The sequence below is a fragment of the Rhinolophus sinicus genome, chromosome 2 (genome assembly GCF_057876585.1).
Source record: "Rhinolophus sinicus isolate RSI-liver-muscle chromosome 2, RSI-T2T, whole genome shotgun sequence".
NCBI classification, from domain to species: Eukaryota; Metazoa; Chordata; class Mammalia; order Chiroptera; family Rhinolophidae; genus Rhinolophus; species Rhinolophus sinicus.
In genome coordinates this window covers 44,316,736-44,331,424 of record NC_142502.1, presented here as the reverse complement: position 1 = coordinate 44,331,424, position 14,689 = coordinate 44,316,736, and the positions used below count along the sequence as shown (strand labels likewise).

General features: G+C 43.5%; 1 protein-coding gene across 5 annotated transcripts in view; it reads right to left on the bottom strand.

Moving 5' to 3' along the window:
* FYN (FYN proto-oncogene, Src family tyrosine kinase) overlaps positions 1–14,689 on the bottom strand; it is a 204,143-nt gene that overhangs the window by 91,916 nt on the left and 97,538 nt on the right. The window contains exon 1 of one of the 5 annotated variants that reach the window (XM_074333453.2): positions 93–113. The exons of the other annotated variants lie outside the window; for them this stretch is intronic. The gene's annotated coding sequence lies outside the window, so the exon portion shown is untranslated. Of the gene's footprint in view, positions 1–92; positions 114–14,689 lie in introns of those variants that run through there. 5 annotated transcript variants of the gene reach the window in all.

The following is a 14,689-nucleotide window of genomic DNA, read 5'->3' as shown; positions in this document are numbered from 1 at the left end:
CATTGCCCCAACAGGATTGCCACCCAGGATGGAATATAATTCTGCACAACTATCCACCCACTTCCCACATCTCATCCACATGCCAGCCTTACCCTCCAGAAGCCTTCCTCTCAGCTCCTCTGGCTCACATGGGTCTCTCCGTCTCTCAATTCCTTGGCTTAGACCCTGGCACTCGGTCATGTGGGGGTGGGGCATTCACATTATTTCAGTGTTTCCTGTGCATGGCAGGGTCTCTCTATAGGGTCGACACCAAGTCTTGTATCTCTGATTCTGCCCATTGCCTTCTCCCAGCTCCTAGTATAGGGCTGCAATATCCAGAGGTAGGCTTTTAAGGTGGGAGGACTTTGCTGGCACTTTTCCTAACAACAGTTTTATGAACACCGTCTCCCTTTCAGTCTATCTGCCTCCTTCCCTCCCTCTTTCTGTTTATCCCATCCTTAAGAGAGAGAATGACCTTTTCCTTGCTCACTCTTCTCAGCCTATATCTACATGGTTTCCTCTAATATCTTCAGCTCTCCTTTAGCTGCATTAACGGATGGCAAATCACCAATTCAGACAATCCCAAGAGGGGTCCTGGGTCCTGGTCCTCTTGCCCCTGGCTCCCAGGCACTCAGATGCTCTGAGGGTGCTGCACCCTCTGTGCAGCTCCCACTGCAGACGCTGCACCTTGGAGGTCGTCCCGAGCTCTTCTCCGTGCTGTTCAGGACTTTGGTGCATTGTGTTATCCACTCATTTATTCACCCACTCATTCACCACCTATTTATGGAGTGCCTTCTGTGTGCTCCCGCACTGTGACTTAAACTCCTAGTTGGAGGTCTCGTGTCATCAGCTGGATTAGAGGCTCCCCAACAGCACAGGTTGTCTGCTACAATTACTTAAATGTCACCAGAGACTCTAGTCGCGTGCTTATCAAGTTTTTGGAAAATATTAAACTGATTGACTTAAACTAGAAAGAAAAAAGGAACAAAGCAGGAGTCTACAGGTTTCATTCTCTCACTCTCCCCTTTGTGGTTTGACGACAGAGATGGCATAAAGACAAGGAAAAACTCTGAATTTAGCAGAGTGAGCAGAGCCTTCATTTTTTTTCCCCTAAGCCTCTGTCAAGACCAACCGAGACTGTGACGCATGGGAAAGCGCTCCTTAAGCTGCAGAATACTTTACAAATATGAAGTTCCATCACTGTCATCATGATATAGCCATACCTCAGTGTGGAAAGTTTGATTCTAAACAATAATCAGCCAAGTCACCCCACTTTGCACACTCCTGCAAGTAGCCGCAAAATATAGCCTGAAAAGAAAAGCTGACAGCCTGACAAAACCCAAATGGAGAGTAAAAATGAGCAAGAACAGCCAAACACCCAAAGAGAGAAAACCCGCGCTGCTTGGAGGAAGAAATTCTCTAATTGCCTCCACACTCCTGCTTGCTTCCATCTGCCTGCATTTAAGAAAGCCCAACTCCTGGGATTCTTGCAGCTGGGAGAAGAAAGGAAATGCTTTCCGAGTGTCTGGATGGCTGCAGCAGGCAAGGACAGAAGGTCCACAAGCAAAGCTAAACTGCAAATTGTACAACAGATTTTATGTTTGTTATGCAAAACTGAGCAAACAATCTCTACTGGGTGCAAGACCACATGAAATAATAATGGAAATCATTGTCAGAGCAAGCAGGCGACGTGGGCAATAATGCTGCAGTGGTCAACCCATCCCACTCACCTACGAGCCTCCCCCAGGTGGGGAGTTGTGTGGGGCCCAGGCTGCAATTACGTTTCCTGTGGTGAGCAGGCACCCACACACCTTAATGTGGGGTAACTCAGCCTCCCTTGGGGCCCACCCCTGGCAAAACTCCCAAATGGCAATCTTCAGTTTTAGAAATGCTGACCCTCTGATTCTGATCTCCCTGGGATCATTTCTCCCAGACCCTCCTTCCCTTAATCTCACCAATCCCACGGTCTCCAGTCTGCTCCCAGCCCTCACCCTTTCCAGGCTGCTCCCATAATCTGAGGAAGCACCCTAAGGAGCAAGCAGATAGTGTGATTTTGTAAAAAATCACAGCATCCTGGAGAACGGGCAGTCCATATGTAGATGATGAAACTGTGGTGCACAGATGCCAAGAGACAAGATGTGTTCACACCACCAGCTCTAGGCCCCATCTCATATCTACAACATATCACACATACGAGTATGACAGAAAAGTGAAACTAGTGCTTAGTGGCACTTGCTATGGGCCTGAGACTATGCTGGGTGACTTCCCAGGCTTTATCTGTTCACACCTTACAACAATCATACGAGCTGGGCTCCCAGAAGTGAAGCAACTTTCCTCCAGTCTCACAGGCAGTAATGGTGAAGTGATGATTCAGGCCTGGTTACAAAGCCTGCGCTTTGAGCCTGTATGCCTGCACATTCCTTCAGGATGAAGGAAGCTAATGGATGCTTCAGGGTGAAGGAAGCTAAAGTTAATTCAAGAGACAGGTACCTCTTGAGGGCTTTAAATCCTGCTCAGGGTATAATGAAAGGAGAACAGCATAATTCTATGAACACCAGTGAGTCACACGGGCCGAAAGATGCAATCGAAATTTTAAAAATCAATGGGAATGGTTGCTACTGGAAACTTCTTGGTTTCCTGTGTGACTCTAGTTTTGCAATTTTGGGGAACCCTAGAAGATTCCAGAGAAGCAGCTTTCATTATCTTTAAGCAGCTACTTCCTCCACAGCAGGCTAAAGCTAGGAGGGCAGAGCTTTCCCTGGCCAGGAACATTTGGCCTCAGCACTGAGGGCGGCTGGGGTAATGCCAATGGCAGCCAAGCTTGTGCTGCTGGGACACACAGGGCTTCTCTGCAGGAGTGGGAGAGGGGCCTGCTGGCTGCCCACCCCGAGTCTCTTTGTACTGTCAGCAACAAAATGCCCTCAGGAATCCCCTGGACATGGTCTCTTTACCTTTAACCAGCACTCCCAACAGCAGAGACTGCCCAGCTATTCCTGACCAGGCCAACTCCCCAACAAAGCAGGGTCTGCATTACACAACGGAATCGTGTGACTGGCTCTATGTTTTTGATGTAGTGTTAAAAAAACTGGTTATACCCTTTCATGTGAAGGGCCAGCTTCGACACGTATGTTGCATGTATGCAAAATGTTCTTTTGGGTAAATGATGGAATCACACCAAGATGGCTGAAACTGGAAAAGAAAATTGTCCACCACTATGTCCAGCTCTGGCCGTCATGCGTAGCAACAGAGAGAAGGCTTCCTGAGCTGTTGGCCTGCAGTCGAGGGGCCACCCCGGGAGAGGCTTTGCTTCAGGTTTTCTCAGTTCTCTAAGACCTTACCAGTTCAGGTTGAGTAGCTGTGTCTCCAAGTAATTTCTCTCCCTGGCTTGCTATTTTTAAGCCTGAAATTCAACCAAGTCTCAAATCTGTCTCTTTGGAGCAGATACCAACAGGATAGGTATGTGAAAATAGCTTGTGTGTTTTGTCTACTGCGTGATGGGTAAGAAAAAGTTTGCTTCTGCTGGGATTTCCCCCTCCCTGCAAGATTTTACTGGGAAAACTTCAAGCATAAAGATTCAATAATTTTACATTGACCATACATACACTATCACTTAGCTTCTAACATTAATGTTGTATCATATTTCCTTTATCACATAGCTATTCATTTATCCATACTGTAAGAAATTTGAACTACACAGTTTTCGTGGTCCTTTTTTCCCTAAGGTGTAGATTAGTGGGGAAAGCATGCTTTTCAGACGCTTCTGGCTGTGAATCCCTGCTTGAGCGCTTACTAGCAGGGAGACTTGAGGTAGATGTGGAATTAATTTCTTGAAGCTTCAGTTTCCAAGGTCATAAAATGTGGGTAACAATGCCTAGGGGAGCTGTGAAGATTAAATACAATAAGGTAAGGGAAGCACCTGTAAAGACAGGTAACCAATTTTCAGTTCATAGACTATGCTCTCTTTCCTACCTATGACACAAATTTGAATTAGAAAAACATAGTAACAATAATCCAGATACAGATGAAACGAGAATGGCAGAATATTGGTAATTGTTAGAGCTGAGGGAAGAGTACACAGAGGTACATTATGCTATCTACTTATTTCCTATAAATTTGGAATTCCATAATAAAACAACAAAAATGTTAAAAAAATATGAATTGGTCGCTGGATTTTTGTCAAGAAAAGAAAAAGAAAATCCTATATTTGAAAAATTGAGTAAGAAACCACTGAGGAAGTAATAAGTGATGACATTGGGGTTAACAGTGTGGGGTGAGGGAGGCCCCAGGTCGGCTTACTCTCACGGGTGGGCAGGGTGAGATGGGGAGGGGAAAGGATAGGGCTTGAGTACTTTGTCAGTGCTCCCCAGGTGACAGGCTCACTACCTGGTGAAAGCCTTTGCACTGGCAGAAAAGTGAAAAACCACACTTTTCAGCATATTAATTGTGAGAGTAAATACTCTGCAAAGGCAAAGCTTGTGCCTCCAGCTAATCTGTAGGCAGATGACAGCACGAGGAGCCTCTGATTTAGCAGAATAAAAGCTGTTTGTAACAGAACAACCTGCCTCTGTAAGTCAACAGGGGGTTAAGGGAAGACCCAAGCTAGAGTGCGGTCTCCCATATCACTTATTAACTGTCTAAACTTACAGAGCCAAGGGGTTCCTTAGTGGCTTTCAAAATCAAGGACCTGGAGAAATTTGGAGGAAAACAACCCGTAGAAAATGTTTAACAGAAAATCACAGCTTTTATTTATTTTTTTCTTTTAAAACAAAAATGTTACCCACCAATTGCAGTCCCCTAATTTTTTCCCTTTCCAGCTGCAGTTCATTCTCTCTGGTTCCTCTCTGCTGGCAGCTGGCGACATGGAGGGCTGTGATGGAAATGCTGGCTGAGACAGGGTAGTCCCTGGGAGCCCTCTCAGTGGGGTGGAAATAGCGTCTGTGAGGGGTGGGATCCCGTGGGGGCTATCTCAGGGGGGCAACAGCGATCTGCTGCTCTGTGGGTTTTCTGCATGAGGGCAGGAAAGAATAAAGCTCATAACACTCCCTGGAGGATCTTGCAGAATTTTTATACACATGTATTACTGACCGAATTGTGTCCCTCCAAAATTCATGTTAAAATCCTAGCACCCCCCACCCCCTGCCGCCAATGTGGCTGTATTTGGAGACAGGGCTTTTAAGGAGGTAGTTAAGGTTAAATGAGGTCATAATGGTGGGGCCCTAGTCCAACAGGACAGGTGTCCTTGTAAGAGGAAAGATACCAAGGATGGGCATGCACAGAGCACAGGCCATGTGTGGATACAGTGAGAAGGTGGCCCTGTGCAAGCCTCTTTGCAGAAAAGAGGCCTCCCCAGAAGAAGAGGCCTCTTTGAGCACCTGTGATGAGAAAGATACAGTATTGGACAAAGACAAAGAGGCGAATCTTCCAGCCCAAGTGTCTAGGAAGAAGTAGTATTTAAGATGAGCGTTGCAGTAGACTGGATTTAGATTCGGATAGGAGGAAGGCATCCTGAGAGAAGGAAAGTGAACGCCCAAGGCCTATGGAGGGCACAGAGATGGAGTGTGGCTATGAAGTGTAAGAGTGAGGTGTGGTAGAAAGGTGGGTGAGACAGACACATCATAAAAGACCTTGAATGCCAGGTTAAAATGTTTAGGCCTTCTTAAAGGTAATGGTCATCTTGAAAAGTTTTTAAGCAAGAGAATGATAAAGTTGACATATGCGCTAACAAGGGCTAAGTAAAGAGACCTGACACAGAGTAAGCATTTATTATTGCCAGGCATCATGTTAGCACCACATTTCTTACCTCCTTTAATCCTCAACTGCCATCTGGAAATTAGAAAGGTGAGGTCCATGGAGGTGAACTGACCTGCCCAAGACCCCACAGCTGGTCAGCAGTGGAGCTCAGATTCAATCATACGCCCAGCACCAACGTGGATGCCCGTCCACTCTGCCATTTAAACCCCTCGGCCCAGCTCTCGTGTCATCTACTTTCTTCCAACAAGGACTGTGATTTAATGGCATAGAGTCTGGAATGCACATTGCTTTTAGGCTGGGGAAGCAGGCAGACTAATAGCAGTAGGTTCCAATGCACAGGGCACTGCATTCAGCCTTCCAAACAAAGCAGTATGTGAGCTGGTTCTTCTTGTGCTTCCATGTTACACAGTCAGAGGGTTACATTACAATTTTTCCTGTTATGATCTACAGCATCAAAGTAGCCAATGATGGTAATTTGCATACAAGCTGCACAAATGTGTAGAGAGAACAGTTGTCTTGGGTGAGCAGACACCAGCACTGACTATACATTATTTCAATGCAGTGTCAGATAGTCTCTGCTCCCCAAATCCTGAAAGAGCATCCAATATCCAGGAAAACACAACGCTGTTTTCTTTGTCCATTTGAATGACAGCGTTAGCTAGGAATGCCGTGATCATTTCTTTTGGTCTAGATGCTCTTCCAAAACCTCAGATAGATTTAACAATGAGAAAGTGAAAATTGGGTTAGAAAGAAGAGTCAATGCTCCTAAACTATGAAAATCACATACCATGACATGTAGTGGTAGGAACCACTTGTATATTAAAATGTGCTCTCCTTCAAAGGCAAATGTTTTTAGTATTTAGGAAACAGTACTTACAGAGGTAACCTGGATGCCATTTTGAAAATGATATACTATTGTTATTACCCTCCCTAAGACACATTTGTGTCTAACAGCTTGGTAGCAGAAAGGAAAAACTACGAAAAACATCAACTCAATTCAGCAGACCTACTGTGCTGCATACCTATTGTGCGTCAGGCATGTGACTCGTGCTAGGGACTACACAGATCAGAACAAACAAACTGAATCGCATCAAAGGTTGTTGAAACCGCCTTAAAAAACAACGAATGTCATAAGAGCCATTTTTTACTACAGAGCCAAACTGTGAGAGGTATTCCTTTGTAAAACAGGCAGAATATTTTTCGCTTGCTTGCCTAATCACGCCTCAGGACTCACGTTCTGTGGCTTCTCTGTGAAATCTTCCCAACACTGTCTTATCCCCTTCTACCTTCAAGAAGGCAATGGGGCAGAATTGGGAATGTGTGTGCTCGTGTGTGTGTTTGCTGGGGGTCTCCTTCCTTTTTGCTCTCTAAATATGAGTACACTCATATTACACTTTTCACACTGTGTCGTAATTGTTGCATATTGGTCTCACACATAAAACAAAACCCTTACGGGCATGTACTGTGTCTCTGCATACTTCTGTTTTCCCTAGTCAGGAACTATGCTTCGTATTGCTCCTTAAATGTTTATTGAATGAATTAATGAATAAATGATTATTTTAATCAATCATGTGAGTTCTATCATTCATTCATGTGAGTTTTAATCAATCACGTGAGTTCTATCTTCAGACTCCAGACATTTGATAGTCAAAATATTCTCCATGGTAGGTGTCAAAAATTTCAAAAATTTCAGTACATGCATATAACTATATTTCAAGAGAATAAGTTTGTTGAGGTATACTTTATATAAAGTACTCCCTACATTTTGACAAACGGACACAATCAAGTAAGAGTAGGTAGGTGGCTTTTACATACGTGTCTGGGCCCCGTCCTCTGGGCCTCTGACTGAGGGTTTCTGACAGTGGAGTGTGGGCACCAGGATTTTTAACAACTCCTCATGTGACTCTGATAAAACCGCACGGGAAGACTCCATGGAAGAGATGATGCACTGCCACTGTATTCTCTGTTTCCTTTCCTTTCCTCATCCACAGCCCCATCCATCACTCTCAGTCAACTATTAACATTGAAGATGAAACCAAAACATCTCTACTCAGCACCATACTTGGAAGCAAAACCTAGGTACTCAGCCACTTGGCTGGAGTCAATTACAATTTCTGGTTATTTAGCAGAAATACAGCTACTAAATGACATTTGGAAATGAACACGAGATATCCACTCAAAGAAATAAGAAATGCCTTTGAATTAGAGTCAATAAAAGGATTGTGATTTAAATGGGGGTCTAAAGGAGCATTACTGTAGGGAAGTGGTGTTATGAGAGAAGAAACTGGCCCTTACACTGTACTGTTCTGATTGCAAATGCAACCTTACACCTAAAGATTTTTTAAATGATGCATTTCAGGGGGGTCTGTGAATAAGAGAGATCGATACAAAGTCAAAAATTCTAAAGAATAGAGCATAGGGAATTAGGGGAAATTCATTTATCTAGTTTTATGGTACTATTTTTCAATTATGAGAGAAGGCCACAGGGTATGAAAAAAAGGTATTATCTTCTCCATCCCTTACTGGGAATGTTGGAAGATGGGGAGGTCTGGCTTCTAAATTAAGAATATGGGACAATCTTTTTCCTATTTGAATTTCGATTCTTACAAATCAGCGTTTCTATTTCCGTTAAGCCCATCATAACAAACTCCAGGAGTCTATCACCACTCTTCTGTCATTTTTTCCCCCTGGGATTGCATTATGGTCTAATACTTCAGGTAATGGGGTCGATGGCCAGAGACCTGACATTTTGTAGAAATGGAATCTGACCTTTACTAATGTTTCATTGTGAATATGCTCTCAGTTTCATTGTGAATAACGCTTAAAATGAGACTGATATATTGAGGGAGTATTTGACTAGTTAAAAACAAGGAACAAACCCTCATGAATCAAAACAGAGGTATAGTTGGTATAAAAATAGATACAAAATCTGTAGTGCCTCCTTGTTCTGTTGGGGTCCTGGGGACACTACTAGTTTGTATAATTTTAGGAATCCATTGGTTAGGATGGGTCTTTAAGAAAGGATGGATTAAAAAATCACCCTGGTTTTGGAAAATGCCATCGAGTTACTCCTCAGAGAAAGAAAATCATGGAAACTGCTGTGAAGACATTTGGAAGTATACTTCACACTATCATTTACAAGGCAGGGTATGTTGGTCTCACCAGCTGCCAGGACTGGTAGAAAACTGCTGAGCTAGTGGTTATGGCCAAACCAAGCATCTCCCTATAATTAGAGTTAGCCGGAAAAAAAGTGGCACAAAGAGGATAGAAATATGTGGCCTCAGAATGAGGGGAGGACGAGAAAGCTGATTAAGTGTCTCTCAAGAGATTTCAATTAAGGAATCTGGCTGGGTGTGACCTTGGACTAGACTGCTATGCTGCCCAGTACTGGTGGCCACTACCCACACCGAGCACTTGAACTGTGGCTTGTCTAAACTGAAATGCGTTATTCAGCGTAAATACACCTTGAAATTTCAGACTTAGTAAAAAAAAAAATTCCATCATATTTAATATTAATCACATGGTGATATCATATTTTAGAGATTAGGTTAACATATATTGTTAAAATTAATTCCACCTGTTTCTTTTTACTTTCTTTTAACATGTTTACTATACAATTTTAAATTATACATGCTCCTCGTCTTCTGTTTCTATAGGACAGCACTGATTTAGAGCTTCATTTTTTCACGTGTTAAATGCAACTGGTTGTGGGAACCTGGGTTGTGGAGGGAAGAAACATTGTGGACACTGAGTGACACGCCAGGGTGAGGCACTGTGGTTGTTTATCTGTTGACTGAAAACTTTAGCTTTAGGAGAAATGAGGGGCAATCACAAGCGCACCAAGCTAATCCGGTCTGACCTGGGCCCAACTCAACCTCTCTGTGCCTCAGGATGGTAACCTGTAAAATGGGAAGGCAGTGCTAACTTTTCTTCATGCGTAAGTTAAAGCAGTGAGGGTCTTTACTTGCAATCCTTCCCCATCACTCCAAGCTCAAGTATAACCCTGCTCTAAACAACTTGAATTAACGTAAGAGGTTTTTCTCCTCAGCCAGCACTGTATCAACTGTGGCCTCTCCTGAGAAGCACTGCTATTTATCTGTGTCAGTTCCTCTCACGGGAACAAGCTTACAGATTCTTCTGTGACTCATTAACACACTTCAATATACACAAAGAACAAGGAGTGCAAGTGGGTAGAACAGACAGACTTCATCCCCTTCTTAAGGAAGCTGAGAACCATTTAAAAAAGAAAAGCCCTACAGATGCGATTTAGAGGGAAATGTAGTTGCTTTCGTTCAAAGCTGCAGATGAAATATCTGCTATTATGCTGTTAACCTACTAATTAATAAATCCCAGATTTTATAAAAATATGCGAGTGAAGTAATAGTTCCATGAAACCTAACTTTCCCTCTCTTCAAAAATCAAACACCCCTCAAATCAAATCTCAAGAACATTAATTTCTGTTTAAAAGAGGAAGTTAAAAGCAAACAAACACATAGACAAACAATGAATTCCATTTCTAAAAAAAGCCGTGGCTGACTCAAGGTAGTCTCTGCCAGCAGCAGTACGGAGGCTGGAAATTGCTGCTCTGCTCAAGTTACTCCTTCTTATCCCAAAGACAAGAAAGAAAAATGTTTGGCATAATCTATTATCACAACAAAATCTAGCTAACCACCAGGCAAGTGGCTAAAAAATCATCATTGTAAAAATATGAAGGCCTAGATCATTCACTATAAAGAACTAAGGAACAGAAAGCAAAGGGTAAAAACTATCAGCTACGATTTCAATGTAATAATGATCCAGGCGGGGGTTATCCACTGATACTCAAAGCACTGAAAGGTAGGTGGGGACAGGGTGTTCATCCAGGACCACGTGCCAGCCCGCAGATGCCTTACTGACTCCAAGTGTACCTGGACATTGGTGAGGTCTGGCTACCACCTTACCCAAGAGGTCAAACTTAGCACTGCACACGGTGTGACAAGTTGACATCATCCACTTCCTGATGTGATATAATATCAAGCACGCAATGCTACCTGTGAAGAATTCTTGCCAAAAGATGTTTAACCTGCATCGAGTAATACAAAGCTTCTAGATCTAACAATTTTCAGCAAATGAAGAGTGAGTTAAACTACAAGAAACAGACAAACCCAGAGTGTAGGTCCTTCTGCACCACAACTAGCCTGGGACAATTAGGAAAGTCTCAATACGGAGTGGATGTTAGACAGCACTATGAAATTATTGTTAAATATCTTAGGTGCCATAATGGTATTGTGGTTGTGTAAAAGAATGTCCTAATTCTTAGGAGATACATGGTGAAATATTCAGAGGTAAAAATGTCAAGATGTTTGCAACTTTCAAATGGTGCAGCAAAAATTTATATATGTTATATGTATGAAATTGGAAGGGGAAAAAAGAAAGCAAATGTGGCAAATTTAGAATGATTGGTGAATCTAGGTAAAGGACATATAGGTGTTGATTTTACCATTCTCCCAACCAGGTTTGAAATTTTTCAAAATAAAAAGTGGGGAAAGGAAATGGAAGGGAGAAAGAGGAGGAGGAGGAGAAGAAAAAGAAAATGGGGGGAAAAAGCCAGTTTAGATCATTTCACACCTCTCCTTTTTATAATTTCCTCAACATTTATATTCAGGTCAGCTTCACTGTGTGCCTTTTCATTCAAAATGGTTTTATTTTTACCACTTTAATAAATTTCATACGTGCTCATTCAAACTGATGTAGCCACTCTCTTGGGCCTCTTTGCTGGCTGACATCAAAATCAAACTTGAAACAAAGCTCTACAGGCTGTACAAACCAACCAGGTAGGTATGAAGTCGAGGATATCATATCAAAGCCTTCTGAAACTGACACCTAATTCCCTATCTGAATGGTTTTTCAGCCAGTAAGGCTGGTTCAAAGGTTGTGGGTGGTCATTCTTTCGGGCTTTGATCTTTTCCAAAGATGGCTGTCTCTGTCTTTGTCTCTGTCTCTGTCTCTGTCTCTGTCTCTCTCCCCCCCCTGCACTGGGCGTTGACAGCGGAATGACAGGTACTGGTCAGACGGCCACTGAGGTCTTAGAGGCTCTTTCCACTTGGAGTGAGCTGTGCCTGAGTTCTGGTGCAGAGAGCAGCGACGGTATAACCCACCCGCAGAACAGCCACTGGGAGCTCAGCTGTAATGCCTGAGAGCTCCCAGTGAAGTAGGAATTACTTCTGCGAAGGCTTTAACATGCAGAGGGCCCTAAGGGGCCTGGATGCACACAGCACAGGTAGGAATCCAGCTCTAGTGCATGTCCGGCTCTACTGCCTATCAGCCATACAACCTCAGAGCAGTGGTTCTTAGTGGGCACACGAGGTCCCTGTGTCCTGTCCCAGACATGGCAGGACATTTACCATCTCTGCCCTACTCCCTTGCTTATCACAGGCCAACCCTGCCTCTTGTCTTTGAGAGGTGAACAATAAACATCCCACACTCCCAAACACCCCCTGCCTCAGACATATGCTAAATTCTCTGAGCCTCAGATTTTATCTGGGGATAATACCGGTTCTACCACCTAAGAAGTGGTTTGGAAGGAGCAAAGGTGCCATATCTCCTTATAAACTTAAATTAGCTGCACAAACGATATCATAATACACATTCACACGGGCAGCTTGCCAGTCAGAGGCAGGGCTGAGGGATGGGTCCAACCCCCTGGACCCCGGGGGACTTCTATTTCATAGTGTTAGCTGTCCAGTCATGTACTACTAGAAGACACAACAGCTACTACTATTCTAAAAACGTTTCCCCTCTGTAAGTGGGAAATTTTGGTTTATAAGTGTTGCTGCAGATAAAAACCACACTGCAGTGTGAATTTTAGAGTGTAGGCTGATAGCAGATACATACCGTGTTTCCCCGAAAATAAGACTTAATTGGAAAATGAGCCCTAGCAGATTTTTCAGGATGACATCCCCGGAACATAAGTCCTAATGCGTCTTTTGGAGCAAACCTTTCTCATTTTCAGGGAAACAACGGTAAGCTATTGGAGCCCACAAGAAGGAGACCAGCCTCAAAGTAGCTTCAAAGCATTTGGTTTAGGATGGTGCCAAAAGTAACCCGGAACGAGAAGGGCACTTCTCTCAGGGAGCAAGGAACTACTTCAGGATCAAGAGAAGCGGGTACCAGGATAGGATGCCCAACCGTCCACAACACCCGAGCAGGGAGCCACATGCACACAGCCTGACTTGCCCACTGACGGGCTGATCTGTGATGTACATTTTCCAGCAATGCTCACAGAACTGAGAGGCTGAGCAGGGCTGTTGCCTCCGACCTCGCATGGAACTGTAAGCCCTGAGTAAAGCTGAGAATGGAGACTGGCGCAGCGACTTGTACACGGAAATGTGCGTATGTGTGGAAGAGCCACCAAGAGCGGCAGGCGAATCCCACCCCAGGGATTCAGCTACATTTCTTAAACAAGTTCTCTAGGTGATTTGGATGCAGGGGCCCGCAGACAGCCTCTGGGAGAACACCGACTCTCCAGAGTCTCACCTCTCCCTCATGTAGCTTTCTTGCTCTCACTTTATTGCCTTCATGGCTTAGCACTAAGCTAAAAGTACTTCTTTGGCCCTTACATCTCATTGGTTTTCTGGGTTATAAAATTGCTTGTTCTTATTCTTTACCTCGGTTCCTCTCCACACTCCCTCCACCCCCCCTTCCCCGCCTCACCCCACATTGTGTAAATGAGAAAGAAGCTAATTTTGTTTTGCTGATCTAATTTCTCCTTTATCATTCACTTTTAAATGAGGACTAGGAAATGCTGACCTGGCAGAAAGTTCTGACCCTCCTTTAAGGCCAAGGCCTCAGGAATTAACAAGGGAAATGAGGGAGGCCACCAAAGGCAGAGCAGGGAAAAGGTACAAGTCTCCAGGAACCAAAGTGAAAGCAGATAGCCACGTTAGGTTATTAGCCATGGTGAAAGAGTATGGAAATGGCCCACAGGAATTAGCCAGGGCTGCTGGGAAACAAGGAACTATAAATGTGTGTTTTCTCTATAGGTATATTAAAATGTTTAGCACCAACATGGTGCTTTCATAGTCTCACTTGACTCGGCTTACTACTCAGCTTTGGTACATTCTCCAAATTCTATTCATCTTAAAAACAGCAGACTGATAATGTTAAAGTCCCTAAACCTCTGGGCTTGGCCATCTGAAATGAGATCTCTCATCCTGCTCTTCTCCGGCTTTCCAGAATGCATTTTCATAGCATTCTTGCAAGAAGAAAGGTTATCAGAGAAAGAAAAATGAAAGGGAGTAAAGTCTAAAGATTATCACACCAAAGCTTTTGGTAGGAAAATATTTATGTCCACAAACACACACCACATCCTTTCTGGGAAGATATTGCTGGTCCTGAAGCTGGGTTAGTGGATCCCAAAATATACCTCACAAAAGACACAGTTACCCTCCCAAAATAGACCCTGTAATTAAAGTCTTTTTGAGTGGATTGTCCTATATCACAACTTGACATATGTTGCTTTAATCTCCCTGCTTCAGCAAATGTAGACATATTGGGCTACAAAAGCTCTAAACGACTCACATTTAAACCAGAATGTGGTATCACTAGGAAATTGATGCAAATAAATAGCCCTGTGTACCAAAATATCCAATCTCAATCATCTGTAAGGAGATCTCTCTCCTCCCTAAGCACATTTTTATCACATCAGAATCCCTACCCTTGATTCAAAAGGAAGGACTAGCCCAGATTGAAATACCATTTCATCTCAGAGGTCATCTAAAGACAAATACATCTGAAGAAGCTGGGGTTGCGATTTAAAATATGAGACAACCTCTTTTGTGTGAATGCTGGGATCATGTTGTGTGACTCTTTTAACTTTGGTTGACAGTCATCAGAGTAAGCCCTCAGATATCCATCTGTCTGTCTGAATTAATTTAGGTCATTTTTTTGCTTGGAGTCAGAGATAACGTAAGAGATATCT